Consider the following 14,011-nt stretch of genomic DNA (forward strand, 5'->3'; position numbering starts at 1 on the left):
AAAGCCAATAATTTATTTCCATGAGCAGTCGCACAGAACCATAAATTACAACATAAAAATAGCATCTACTGAAAACCATTCTCTGAAATACATCATGAAGCATGAAATAAATAGTAGATAATAATGACTAAGGTACAGATATCGTTTTGATAGATATATAGGCCAGTCTGATGAACTTGGTTAGAAATCAGTACCTCAGATTCATTGGATTGTTCCTTTCATTAAGTGCATGAGACAAACAACAAAAAAAAACTAAAAGTGGAACTGCAGATCATTGTTATTTTACTGCGTTTTCGTACGATACTAACTGCTAGTTATGATACTCACCTAAGCAGTTTCAGAGTGTGAACTGATTTCTTCACGCCTACCATATCAGTAGCATCATAACATTATCATATTAGGGAATTTCTAGGCAGGTACTCAATTCCTGGAAATAATTTACTGTTAAAGCTTTGCCAGTCCAAAACCTCATTGGCTGCTGCTGACTTGCAACAATACTCAATCGACACATCATAACGTTTTGCAAGGTAGCTTTCACATTTTTACTATAGCTTTTGTTGCATTCGATGCAGTCAGGGATGTGGTTGTTTTGCCAATTGCACTAACCTCAGTATACAACCATGCTAAAATGTCTTACAAGACATGTTACCATGATGACAAGTAGGCCTTTACGTTTCAAATGGGTGTTGGACATGACCAATACAGAATTCACAAGCAAATGACTAACTTTCTGTTTTAAAAAATGCAACTGAACACACATGATTTGCTAAAATGCAACATAACAAATATGAATACAATGTACAATCTAATTTTCCACAATATTGAAAATGACACGGTTCAAAGAAACAGACAACGCATAAGATTAAACAACCTCTGTGCTACAGGCTTGTAGTTTAAACAGTGAACCTTATAAGCAAATCTAGAAGGCCATAAACGTTGGGATCTCACTGAAGTCAGTGAATTCCTGATTTCATGCATTTGCATTTTTGAAGATTGACAGAACCAGCGTATATAGGTTGGTATGAGCAGAATGGAAGTGAGTAAACTATGATCGAACATAGTTGCCAGCCCAGTGTGCAAAGTGCATGACTTAGAACATTTGAAATACCTGCTGTGTTATTAAACAGGAGCTTAAAGTCTAAATGTACAACTGATTCCATTTACACACTAGATTTTCTCAAGACCTATTCAGATTTACAGCATACAAGGTTTTGAGTGTAAGGAGAGCAAATAACCAACAGAAAAAAGAAATGTGCACACAGTAGAAGAGAGTCACAGTGCAGGAAATATGGAGGGAAAATAACGTGACTGTTTTAAAAACTAGGAGATGGAAATCATGATAAAGGGGAAGGGGACTGGATGGAGAGGCAAGTTAGCAGTATAGTTAGAAAAGTTCCACAAATAAAGTTATGGACATAATACAAATTTATGTCAAAACAGCACACTATGGGAAAAAACATAGCTTTAGGTAGTACCAATCTCTGTCTTGTCTCTTTAATGAATTATGTACATCACAGTGAAATAAGCATTCGTTATAATTTCATGTTAAACATTTGAGGCTTTAATAACCTTCTGAGACAGAGTGGGAAAGATCATTTCAAATATCTGTGGAAGAAACTTCTCACAAAAGAAGTGTGACCACTAATTGTTGGTTTCTGCCTGAGCTGTTGCCTGTTTACGACATCTGCAGCTTCACTTGTGCACTGCAGAACAATGCAACAAGACCCTTTGTAAGTAAAAAGCCACACTCATGCTGACAAACAGCACCCACCATCCAGTGCATTTCACCTTTATCTTAGTTCTGGAGGAAGATGCAAATTCATACTGTCAGATGCAGAATTCTGAGACCTTGTGAATGGGATTTCAGGCTAAAGTCACTCCCATAAAAGCACTGGGTTGCTTTCTCCCAACTGTGATTCAGAGTAAATCCAGCTTACTTTCTTGTGAATCAAATCTAACCATGTAGAATACATGGATCCAGAGCTAGTCCACCTTATGGTGTATGATGTTTTTCAGGTCAAATGGAAAATGGGGTGTTATTAATTTGTAATCAGTGACGCCACTGCTGCTTCAGCAATCTGAATTTCACTTGTTTAACAGTTTATTTTGTATTTGGTGTGACTTCTGCAACAGATGGTCAACCAGTGAGTGTGACCATTGTTTTCTCCTACAAAATAATTCTGTAGCTGATGGCATATAATCCATTTTTGGTGAATCTCTTGACCAATAACTCATATTGAGATATCTTCAAGTATTATTTATTTATTATTGATTAAAATTAAAAACCAAAAAGATTTGGGATAGTCATAAATCGGGGCACCAGTCTGATCAGATCTCCCACGGAACGAGGCTCTACGTCGGGAGCACTAACTTTGACTAATATGAAGGTGGAGAGTGAGAAAGCAACACAAATGTGGGAAAGATCGTGCATCGGTTTTTTACACAACTAAGATCGTAGTGAAGCATGAATTCCAGAATGCACATGTTAAAACTACTTCTTTTCTATGTCAACAATTTCTTTCCCCCAGTAACAGTATGTTAGCTGCAGCTGGAATAAAGCAGACTTAACTCACATAAAATAGAAGTCTGAGGTCAAAGATTATGAAAGGCCAGAGGTGCTCCTCTTAGCAAATTCCTCTTTCATCACTGTACACAACTACAACATTCCTACCTTGGAAGAGCTGACTTGTTTTAGATAAATATGTATATTCACTTTTGGCACTGTTAACTTGTATTTGTTCCTTCTTGGAGGCTGTGAACTTTCATGTCCCAGTGCCACAAATGACTTTGATAAGTATCACAAATGTATTACTTTGCAACCATAACTTGCCTCTGAAAACCCAAACTGTAATTGCACTGGTAAAGGGGCAGGAGATCACTTTTTTTTTGGATAACATTTCTTCATATCGATTGTCGGATTGTTCCTTCCTTCTAACATGATTCAACAGCTGCGAATAAATTTAGTGTTTATTTCAAATTATGCCAATGCTAATATTTCTCTTTATGTGACTGAGTCTTAATGGATGAGCCTCCCGAAAGTTTTTTTAAGGGATATGTCTGTGTGTGTGTTGATTTGTTTGATAAGGACAAACCGGGGGGAATTTTGACTTTGGGTGATAGGGTAAAATGGGTGAAATTGACTGGACTGCCTGTTACACCTCTCCTATAAACTTCAATGAAAATGAAATTCAGGAGGGGTGTTTAACCTGTGGTCGAGCTGATATCGCCCATTTTACACTCGAGCCCAAGGCCAAAATTACCCTTATTGGGTGGGGTCCCCCATCTAACTTTATTCAGGACCCTCACAATTGTAAGTTCAACTGTGCAGGAGTCCTATATTTGCACTTAGATTGCCCATAATTTTCTGGATTAGTTTGTTTTGCACTTTACCAAATGGTATAACTTATAAAAATGTGGCAGTTTTATTAGGATTTGACATCACAGCTGCTATAATATGGATCTAGCTATTGATCTGTGGAATTTGCGTATAGTAACTTTGAATATAGCGACACTCCATTCATGTTTTGGAAAATTAATTTTATAATGAAAAAAATTTGAGCTTCTCAGTTCTTCACATGCCTGAATGAAACAGCACTGAGTTATGGTGAAGTTATTGCCTGAACACAGTGAGGAAATATATTGCTGATCTTCTTCTGTTGATCTCACTGTTCACAATCAATGACTGGTTAACAGATGAATGGGTGCAGTAACTCAGCATTTAAAGAGCTTGATCTCCAGCTGTGCACTGGCTTCCTCCAGCTGTTTTTATATTGATCTTATGTCCCGTCAGTACCACCAGTTCCTAATGTACAAATCTCCTGCAGCAATGACAACCCAACAACATTTGATGGCATTTATATAGTGCCTTTAATATAATAAAACATCCCAAGGTACTTCATTGGAGTGTTATCAAAAGAAATAGACACCAAAAGGTTACTCGGACAGGTGACCAAAAGCTTGGTCAAAGAGGTAGGCATAAAGGAGTATTAAAGTAGGTGACAGAGGTTTTGTTTGGAGAGGTTTAGGGAGGGAATTAGATAACCTGGCATTAAGAGTCCATTTCATAATAACTTGTACAGCATTGAACTGGAATTTGTGTTGAAGGCAGGGCTCCTTGTGCCGGGCCGAAAAGGCGGGGCAAAACCTACTTCTGCCTTTTTGTGTTCCCCCCGATCGCCTTTAAAGACAGGGATCCCGCCTTCATGAGTTGCCAGCCAATCAGAGGGCTGGCAGCTCAGTAGTAATGGCAGTGCCACTGGGAACAGTGGCCACTGCTTGTACTGCAGAGGTCTTGTCCCGGGCCCAGCGCTGGAACCTTGGACCTCAGGTAAGTGAGGCGGGTCGTGGGGGCCAGTCCGGAAGGCCTCTGCGTTGGGGGGGGGGGGGGGGGGGGGAGGGGTTGGTCACGCAGTCCGGGGTGGGAGGGAGGTAAAGTGGGTCCCAGCGGGGTTCCTGCATGATCACAAATTGCCCACAGAGGAGGGACCCCCCCATCCCCGCAGGGAGGACCCCTCATGTTACAAGGCGCCCACCCTGTGTGGTGGTGCACCCCCTGTCACTGGTAAGATCCCAGCAGCACGTGTGGGCCTCAATTGGCCTCTTGGCAGGAAGGCCGTCGTTGGCCTATCCTGCCCGGGAAGATCGCTTGGTGATGGGCCCACTGCTTCCCGGCGCGATACTCCGTGCCCCCGCCCACCCCGCCTCTGACCCTGCCTCAGAGGGGCCCATAAAATCCCAGCCAGCATGTCCTTCGCTTTCTCCTTGTGTGTGGGTTTGTTTGTTATTTTGGCATCTTTTCAAAAGCAGGTGAATCCTTTCGTAAACATCTGTGATCAGCATGGTTTGCACTCTGCTTCTATGAAAGACCAACGCTGGGACAATGAAAGGATTTGGTAAGTACTTTCATAAAGCAGATTAAACAGCTTTAATACTCACATCAGCTTCATGAACTGTAAGTGAAACCAATCTGGGCACAGCTGCATTTAATATATTTAAAGCCTTCTGGTCACGGATTGGAGGTGGAACAGAAAAGCGCTCACCAACTGTGATTATGTAAAGATAATTGTTAGAAAAGCCTCAGCACCCTCTCTTCACTATTTTGTTATAAAGCAAAGAGTTGTCTGCAGTGACCTGGCCAATACATATTCCTCAATCAACACCATAAAACAGATTATCTGGCCATTATCACATTGCAGTTCGTAGGAGCGCTGTAAGGGCTTGCAAGAGGATTTGAGTACAGGAGTAAAGACTTGTTGCAATTGTATAGAACCTTGCTGATGCAAAATCTTTCTTATTTTTCTTAACTGCAAGGATGCAGAATATGCTCTCCTTTGTGTCCCACTGCATATCAAGATCAACGTCCATTGGTAAATACTTGCACTGATCCGTTTTCCCAATCATTTCTTACGAATGTAATCACATTAGAGAAGACATTTTACTTTGACAAGAGTCGGTGCTGTGTTGACTCTACTGTTGTCTGAAGACAGAGGCCAATTGACAGAAATGTGATTTCCCCATCTTGAGTAGGGAAGCCAATGTCATTCGGTTGACAACATGAATCATTTCAGATTTCTTTTCAGTTTAACCAGGTCAAAACTGTGCCATGCTCCATGACATGCTGGAAGTATCATAGAATCATAGAATAGTTATAGCACAGGAGGAGGTCATTCAGTCCTTTGTGTCCATGCTAGCTCTCTGCAAGAGTAACTCAGCTAGTCCCACTCCTCTGCCTTTATCCCACACCCCTGCAAATATTTTCTCTTCAACAATTATCCAAATGCCTTTAGAAAGCTACTATTGAATCTGCCTTCACCATACTTCCAGGCAGAGTATTCCAGATCCTAACCACTTGCAGAGTAAAAAAGTTTTTCCTCATGTCACCTTTGGTTCTTTTACCATTCACCTAAATCAGCGTTCTCTGGTTCTGAAACTTTCTGCCAATGGCAACAGTTTTTCCCTGTTGAATCTGCCCAGACCCCTCACAATTTTGCATACCTCTACCAAATCACTTCTCAACCTTTTCTTTTCAAAGGTTAAACATAGGAAATAGGAGCAGGAGTAGGCCATTTGGCCCCTTGAGCCTGCTCCGCATTCAGCTAGATCATGGCTGATCTACCTTAATGCCATTTTCCCATCCTATCACCATATCCCTTGCTCCCTTTAATATCTAGAAATCTATTGATCTCTGTCTTGAATATACTCAATGGGTTAGAGAACTCCACAGACTCACCACCCTCTGTGTAAAGGAATTCCTCCTCATCTCAGTCCTAGATGGCCTACCCCTTATTCTGAGACTGTGTCCTCTGGTCCTAGACCCCCCAGCCAGGGAAAACATCCTTCCTGAACCAACTGTGTTGAGCCCTGCAAGAATTTTGTTTGCTTCAATGAGATCATATGAACATACAAACATACGAATTAGGAGTAGGAGTAGGCCACTTGGCCCTTCGAGCCTGCTCCGCCATTCAATAAGTTCATGGCTGAACCGATGGCCCAGTCTCCTCAATTATTTCCTCAAAGGCCATTCCCACCATCCTAGGGATCAGTCTGGTGAACTCTCTCTATGGCAAGTATATCCTTCTTTAGGTAAAGAGACCAAACTGTACACAATACTCCAGATGCAGTCTCAGCAAGGTTCTATACAATTGCAGCAAGTCTTTATTCCTGCACTCAAATCCTCTTGCAATAAAGGCCAAGATACCATCAGCCTTCCTAATTGCTTGCTGCACCTGCACGTTAGCTTTCAGTGACTTATGAACAAGGACACCCAGTTAGTTCCCTTTGGACATCAACACCTCTCAATCTCTCACCATTTAAGAAATACTCTGCATTTCTGTTTTCCTTACCAAAGTAGATAACATCACATTTTTTTCCACATTATATTCCATCTGCCATGTTCTTGCCCACTCGCTTAGCTTGTCTTAATCCCCTTGAAGCCGCTTTGCATCCTCCTCACAATTCACATTCCCAGCTAGTTTTATGTCATCAGTAAATTTGGAAATATTACATTTAATCCCCTAATCCAAATCATAGACATAGATTGTGAACAGCTGGGACCCAAGCACTGATCCTTACAGTACCCCACTAGTCACAGCCTGCCAACCTGAGAATGGCGCGTTTATTCCTACTCTCTGTTTTCTATCCGTTAACCAAATCTCAATCTATGCCAGTATATTACCTCCAATCCCATGTGCTCTAATTTTGCTTCCTAACCTCCTGTGTGGGACCTTAGCGAAATCCAAGTACACCACATCCCTTTATCTATTCTGCTAGTTACATCCTCAAAAAACTTCAACAGGTTTGTCTAACATGATTTCCTTTCATAAATCCATGTTGACTCTGCCCAATCATATCATTATTTTCTAAGTGTCCAGTTATCACATCCTTTATGATAGATTCTAGCATTTTCCCTACTACTGATGTCAGGCTAACAGGTCTGTAGGTCCTTGTATTCTCTTTCCCTCCTTTCTTAAATAGCAGACTTATATTTGCTACCTTCCAATCTACATGAACTGTTCCAGAATCTATAGAATTTTGGAAGATGACCACCAACGCATCATTACCTTTACAATCACCGCTTTCAACTCTCTGGGATATAGATCATCAACATTTATCAACTTTCAGTTCCACTAATTTCTCAGTGCTACTTTTATACTAATACTAATTTCTTTCAGTTCCGCATTCTTGCTAATCTCTTGGTTCCCTAGTATTTTTGGGAGATTTTTTGTATCTTCCTCTGTAAAGGCAGACACAAAGTATTTGTTTAGTTTCTCTGCTATTTCCTTATTCCCCATTATAAGTTCTCCTGTCTCTGCCTGTAATGGGCCCACATTTGTCTTTGCTAATCTTTCCTTTTTACATACCAATAGAAGTTTTTACAGTCTATTTTATGTTTCTCGCTAGTTTACTTTCATATTCTATTTTCTCTTTCCTTATCAATCTCTTGGTCCTCCTCTGCTGAATTCTAAAATGCTCAAAATTCTCAGGCTTACTACTTTTTTGGCGACTTTATAAGCCTCTTCCTTTGATCTAATACAATCCTTAACTTCTCTTGTTCGCCGTGGTTGGTTCACCTATCCTGCTGGGCTTTTGTGCCTCAAAGGAATATGAATTTGTTGTAAACCACGTATTAATTCTTTAAATGCTAGCCATTGCCTGTCTACCATCATACCTTCTGATGTAATTTCCCAATCTACCACAGCCAACTTGCCCCACATACCTTTGTAGTTTCCTTTGTTTAGATTTAAGTCCCTAGTTTCAGATTGAAATTTCAAACATAATGTAAATCAGTATTTCAGAAAACTAAATGCAATGTTGCAGGAATGAGTTTGCTTCTTTCACATATGGGAACTGGAGGATATATTAATCGACATTTCAAAAAATACTGCAAGTTCCTCCCAGAGTATATGGTAATATGGCACATAGTAGAAGGAACTGAAACAAACCACCCCATGACCTGACACTGCTTCTAACAACATGGAAAATAAACTGGAATATGACTCAATACTGGTGTGAAAGATCTCTATGGACAACACATACCAATAATTACATCCAGTCTCCATGCAAAAATCACTCCAAATCTACATCTCAGTTCTAATAAAGCTCTTAGACAAACAAGATTAGGTAACCTTCAATAAAAAAATCTATATTTTTTAGGCTTTTAAATGTCTCTACTAAACAAACATAGTTGCTGGGAATGATTGTACACTGGCTTTTGAAGACACTATCCAAAATACCTTTTTTTATTTCTTCATGGGATGGAATGTGGGCATCGCTGGCTAGGTCAGCATTTATTGCCCATCCCTAATCGCCCTTGAGAGGCTTTCTTGAACCGCTGCAGTCCATGTTGGGTAGGTACACCCACAGTGCTGTTAGGAAGGGAGTTCCAGGATTTTGACCCAGCGACAGTGACAGAATGGCGATATAATTCCAAGTCAGGATGGTACTGCAGATATAATTTCCTGTTCTTATTTTTCCACTGTCAGTGTCTGTGTTGGAAAACAGGAAACTGATGGCATTTTATTTTTGCGCCACTTAACAGGACCGGTGTGATCTATGAGCGTTGAACTATCAGGACATTTATTTCAACAATTGCCACACTCTAAGCATAGGGACGGGAGACAGACCAAACTCAAAAAAACATTTCTCTGAACAGTGTTGTCTATCCACAGATGCTGCCTGACCTCTTAATCATTACCAACATTTTCTGCTTTTACACCAAAAGCATACCACTACCAATGGAAATGTATGCATTTATTTGCCTATCACAGTTATGTGTGCGCTCTGATTGGCATTTCTGACTGTTAATTGTGAATCTCGTAAATTTCTGATTGTCAAAAGCTTGTCGGGTAAACCACGTGTTTTCCTGCTTCCCTACAAGTAAAGGTCATGGTTTTGGAACTGAACTGGAGCCTCTTTTGATACTAGTTCTGCAGATAGATGAAGTTACAGCAAAGTTGTCAGAAAAAGCCTCTGTTCTCTGCTGATCCCTGAAGTAATGACTTTTCTGGTGCAGCATTAATGATTAAGGTTGTGTAACAGGATGCTGATGGAATTTATCGGTTTAACAATTATAAATAATCCTAATGATAGCAATAGTCCAATAAAGTTAATGCAGTGTACTCCTCCCATTTCAATTGTGGAGCTGGAAATGGACCAGACACGTTTCTCACACTTTGCTTTGATCTTTGCTGGCAAATTAATCTTGAAGCCAACATAACTCAAGAAAGCTGCTCATCAGCCATGTGATGCGCTTTAGGCAAAGACACTTGGGTCTGTCCTTCATATGTTTACTGTGAGTTGTTGTGCAGAGGACATAAACACCTTCAAGCAGGTTTCTGCAAAAAGCATTCCCAACCCAGTGGAACTGCTACTGGTATAATGCAGCTCGGGATTTCCAACCAACCTCTGAAATGATCATTAGGGGTATAATTAAGAAGGCTGACCCCAAGATGATCTGGAGGTGGTGACATAGCTATTCAACTGTATCACTACAGATTGAGCAAGAACTCAGATTTATCTGCTCCTGAGTAGAGCAGAAAGGGTCACATTGGGTTATGTCGATTCCCATATTCTCCTGCTTATAGAAAATACCCCAATCAAGGTTAGGTTTTGCGTCACCTCCACAGGGTTCTAACATGCCAGAATTTCGCCATAAGTTCTTCATGGATTGTGCGGCTTTGATTGCATCATCATCATTCAAGGCACATTTGCGGGGCTGGATTTCATTATCCAGCAGCGGGTGCGATAAATGGCGGTGGGCCCGCTTGTGATGTTTGCAGCCGTGTTGCTGCATTTACGTGGTGAGTGGCCATTTTGCATAATGACAGCGGCCAGCCCCCAATCACATTGCAACTTGATGTTGGAGCAGGTGCTGGCGTCATCTTTAAAAGGCTGCCAGGCCTGTATTTACTCTCCTTGCGCTGAACAGCAGTTTACTGCAGCAACACTTCAGTGGTTTTCCATAATTTCACAACTCAATAAGCAGCCCCCCAGGCATCATTCTGACCATGTCAGATGTCAGAGCAAGGGTGGCCCCACAATTCACTGATGCCTCCCTGCTGATTCTCCTCCAGGCTGCAAGGGAAAGGCGGCAGGTCCTCTTTCCCAGTGATGACAAGAAGAGGTCCTCCCGCCTGACCAAGCAAGCCTGGACAGAGATCGCTGAAGAGTTTAGTAGCCATGGGGTCATCCGTCGTAACTGGGTGCAGTGTAGGAAGAGGATCAACGACCTCCTACGCTCAACCAAGGTAAGTTGTGCAGTTTCACATAGATTGCTGTGATCTGCTTGCCCACAAGCGTAAAGACACACGGTTGACAGAGCCTTCCAATGATAGGAAGGTCATAGCATAATGATAGTAGATGACTGAATGCATAAGTGAGACCAGTCTCCCTCATTTTTATCTTAGCCCAATTGTGACCCAAGACAGATAGAGTCAGTAGGAGAGCAGTGACATCCTCCAGGTGCAGAAGAGGGGCCCATGTTAGCATTGACATGCTGTAGAGACATTTGGAATGTAACAATAGCTGCATTCTTGATCTTTGGGGGAAGAGGGCCCACAACAGTAGCAAAGGTGGCCAGGACCCGTGGTGGGGTGCCCGACCTGTGGCCTCTGTCTTGGGCCGAAGAGGAGGCGCTCGCGTTAGCCGGAAGCCAAGGAGCACGTGCCTTATTGGACGTCGAGCTCGGGTTCCCAGTTGAAAAGAGTGATTACTGACAAACACCGAATGAATCAAAATGACATTTTATCGAGAAACACAGTTCTGTCATCATTGGGACATGTGTACCTGAATACCTAAATGTCTATCATTACATTTTATCTTGCAGGTTAGCACTCACAAATGGTTTCAGATAATGAGGAAACATTGACAACCTCTGAGGACAAGCAACACTTAAAGGATGCACCGTCTCATGACACTCTGCACTTTCCACCAGTGCAGATACTCTCACCTCGGTGGGTATCCGATCTGCATTAGATTCGGGGTGAAGCTGGTGAGGGTGATGCACATGTGCCCGAGCAGCTAGCTGCAACAGAGACAGCTGAAGCCTCTGACAGTCAGCGGACTCTGGATGTCCAGGCCTATGCTGAGCCCCAGGCTGATGACGAGCCTCTGGTGTCGGCAGCACAGGGCATGCTGGTGTTTCAGGGAGAGGTAAGCCAACATCTGATGGAGATGCCCAAGGCCATGCGCAGCCATGAGAGGACGATGGAAAAGTCCATCCATGCTATGACTGCTGCCATGTCCCAGGCATATCAGCGCATGGCTTCATCCGTCGAGAGGTTGGCAACCCACATGGAGAGCCAGATCCCACAGATGCGCTATGACCTGCAAACCCTAGCCTTGGCCATGACTTCAAAACAGCAGTGGCAGGGCAAGAGAAGGACCAGGAGCATGGAGAATGTTCCCGCTCCTAGTCCTTCTCTGGAGAGCAGGGAATTTCCAATGAGCCTTGAGAGGTAGGAGAAGAGGATGTACTCCACAGCTGGGGTCTCCCCTCAGGGTGAAATGAGTGTGGACACGGGCTCCTTAGCCCCTCCACCAGTGAGTCCAGATCCAGCAGCCGCAACGCCTGAGGATAGTCCTGCATCAGTGCAGGAAGACTTCAGGCAGCCGGGGCCTTCCAGGCCTCAGGCACGCAGAGGACGACCGCCGGAGTCATCCCAAGCCAAGGGGCATCATGATCAGCAGCCTGCCTCCAGTCCAGCTGCTAGCTCAGGGGTTACACTGTGAAGGAGTACCCGCAAACATATTAAAAAGACACCTTGTCACACATAGATATTCAGGGGTGAGACAGATAGGTCATGTTTACTTTAAATGTGTTTTCCTGCCAATCATCAGCCATCATTGTTTGAAAACCACATTCCACCATGGAGTGATTGTGTGTCCTGCAATTCCATCATAAGCCTTACAGCATTGCCATTGTGATCACTGACATCATTACCATGCTAAAATGCATGATGCTTCATTACATGAATGATGTCACATGTGCACTGGCTCAATTTGTTGCTGCCATTCATGCTGGAGAGACAGATGTTACGGAGGCAGAGGGCTTGAAACTACATGCATGACATTGAGTTTTGTTAGCAAACATATTTATTGAAAATCATGGATTGTGAAAACAGGACATTATTGGTCTCTGCTTTGCCTCCTTTGCGCTCTGTGCACCACGTCTGGCCTCCATCACTGCTGTTTGATCTTCCATGCCTGCTTGACCTTGTGCGCCCTCTGTATCCTTTTTTTCAGAGGGTGTCTGATGCTCCCATGTTTCTTCATCTTGCAAGGCTTCCTCCCTCTGTAGTGCAATGTTGTGCAGAACGCAGCAGACTGCAACCATGTGCCCAATCTTCTGTAGTGCATACTGAAGGGCTCCACCACATCTATTGAGGCAGTGGAACCGCTTCTTCGGCATATCAATGGCCTGCTCGATGGTCGCTCTGGTGGAGCGGTAGCAGGCGTTATAACACTCTTCAGCATCATTGCTGGTGTTCCTTACTGGCGTCAGAAGCCATGTCATCAAGGGGTAGCCCTTATCCCCAAGAATCCACCCTTGAAGGCAAGTGGGACAGAGTGAAAAGCAGTGGCACCTGGAACTGGCATAGTATGTATGAGTCATGGCAGCTACCTGGGAAGTGGGCACATACTTGCAGGAAGCACCTCCTATGGTCACATACAAGTTGGGCATTAATTGAATGAAAACCTTTTCTGTTTATGAAGGCAGTCGATTGGTCTGTGGGAGCCTTGATGGCCACATGCGTGCAGTCAATCTCACCTTGGACCTATGGGAATCCCGCAATGGCCCCAAATCCAATGGCCTTCTTGGCCTGATTTTCAGGATTTGTCCTGTAGCGGACATAGTCGCTAGCCCTCCTGAACAAAGAATTGATCACCTCCTTGATGTAGCGGTGCGCTGCAGATTGAGAGAACCCACAAACGTCGTCGGTGGATCCCTGGAATGATCCAGAGGCATAAATATTTAGGGCCAAGGTAATTTTGAGGGCCACAGGCATAGGGTAACCACCAAAACCCATTGGTTGCAAATTATCATTCCGCAGTGCGCAGAGGTTTGTGACGGCCTCTCTGGACATCCGCAGTCGTCTCTGGCAGTTGCACTCAGACATCTGTGGGTATGTCATCCGAGTCCTATACACTCACTGGTGTTACTGGGCTCTTCTTCGCCTTGGCGGCTGCTGCTGCCCATGTCTAAGAGCGTCCTCTTGAGCCGCAGCTGCCTCTTGGGCCTGCCTCTGGTGGAGATGCTTCAGCACAGCACGGGGATCCTAAAAAACAGGGTGTTTCATATCCATCTCTATCCTCCTTGTAAATTCGACTTCCTTCAAAAGGTAAAGTACACCTATCTGGGCAAAGATTTGTGTTAATTTTGGTTCTGCAAGATTTCGGCATTAGCTGTATGGTATGGAGTGATTTTGCTCTCACAACCTTTCAATAAGTGCGAGCCATTGTGACCATACCAATACCATTCGAGTTGCCTGCACTGGACCTCCCAAAAAATAAA

At 43.2% G+C, this 14,011-nt stretch overlaps 1 protein-coding gene across 1 annotated transcript in view; it reads right to left on the bottom strand.

Moving 5' to 3' along the window:
• Positions 1–23: 23 nt before the first annotated feature.
• Positions 24–14,011, bottom strand: part of dok6 (docking protein 6) — a 506,642-nt gene continuing 492,654 nt past the window's right edge. The window contains exon 9 of the transcript XR_010975088.1: positions 24–13,849. The gene's annotated coding sequence lies outside the window, so the exon portion shown is untranslated. The remainder of the gene's footprint in view (positions 13,850–14,011) is intronic.

The sequence above is a fragment of the Heterodontus francisci genome, chromosome 5, assembly GCF_036365525.1.
Source record: "Heterodontus francisci isolate sHetFra1 chromosome 5, sHetFra1.hap1, whole genome shotgun sequence".
Classification (NCBI taxonomy): Eukaryota; Metazoa; Chordata; class Chondrichthyes; order Heterodontiformes; family Heterodontidae; genus Heterodontus; species Heterodontus francisci.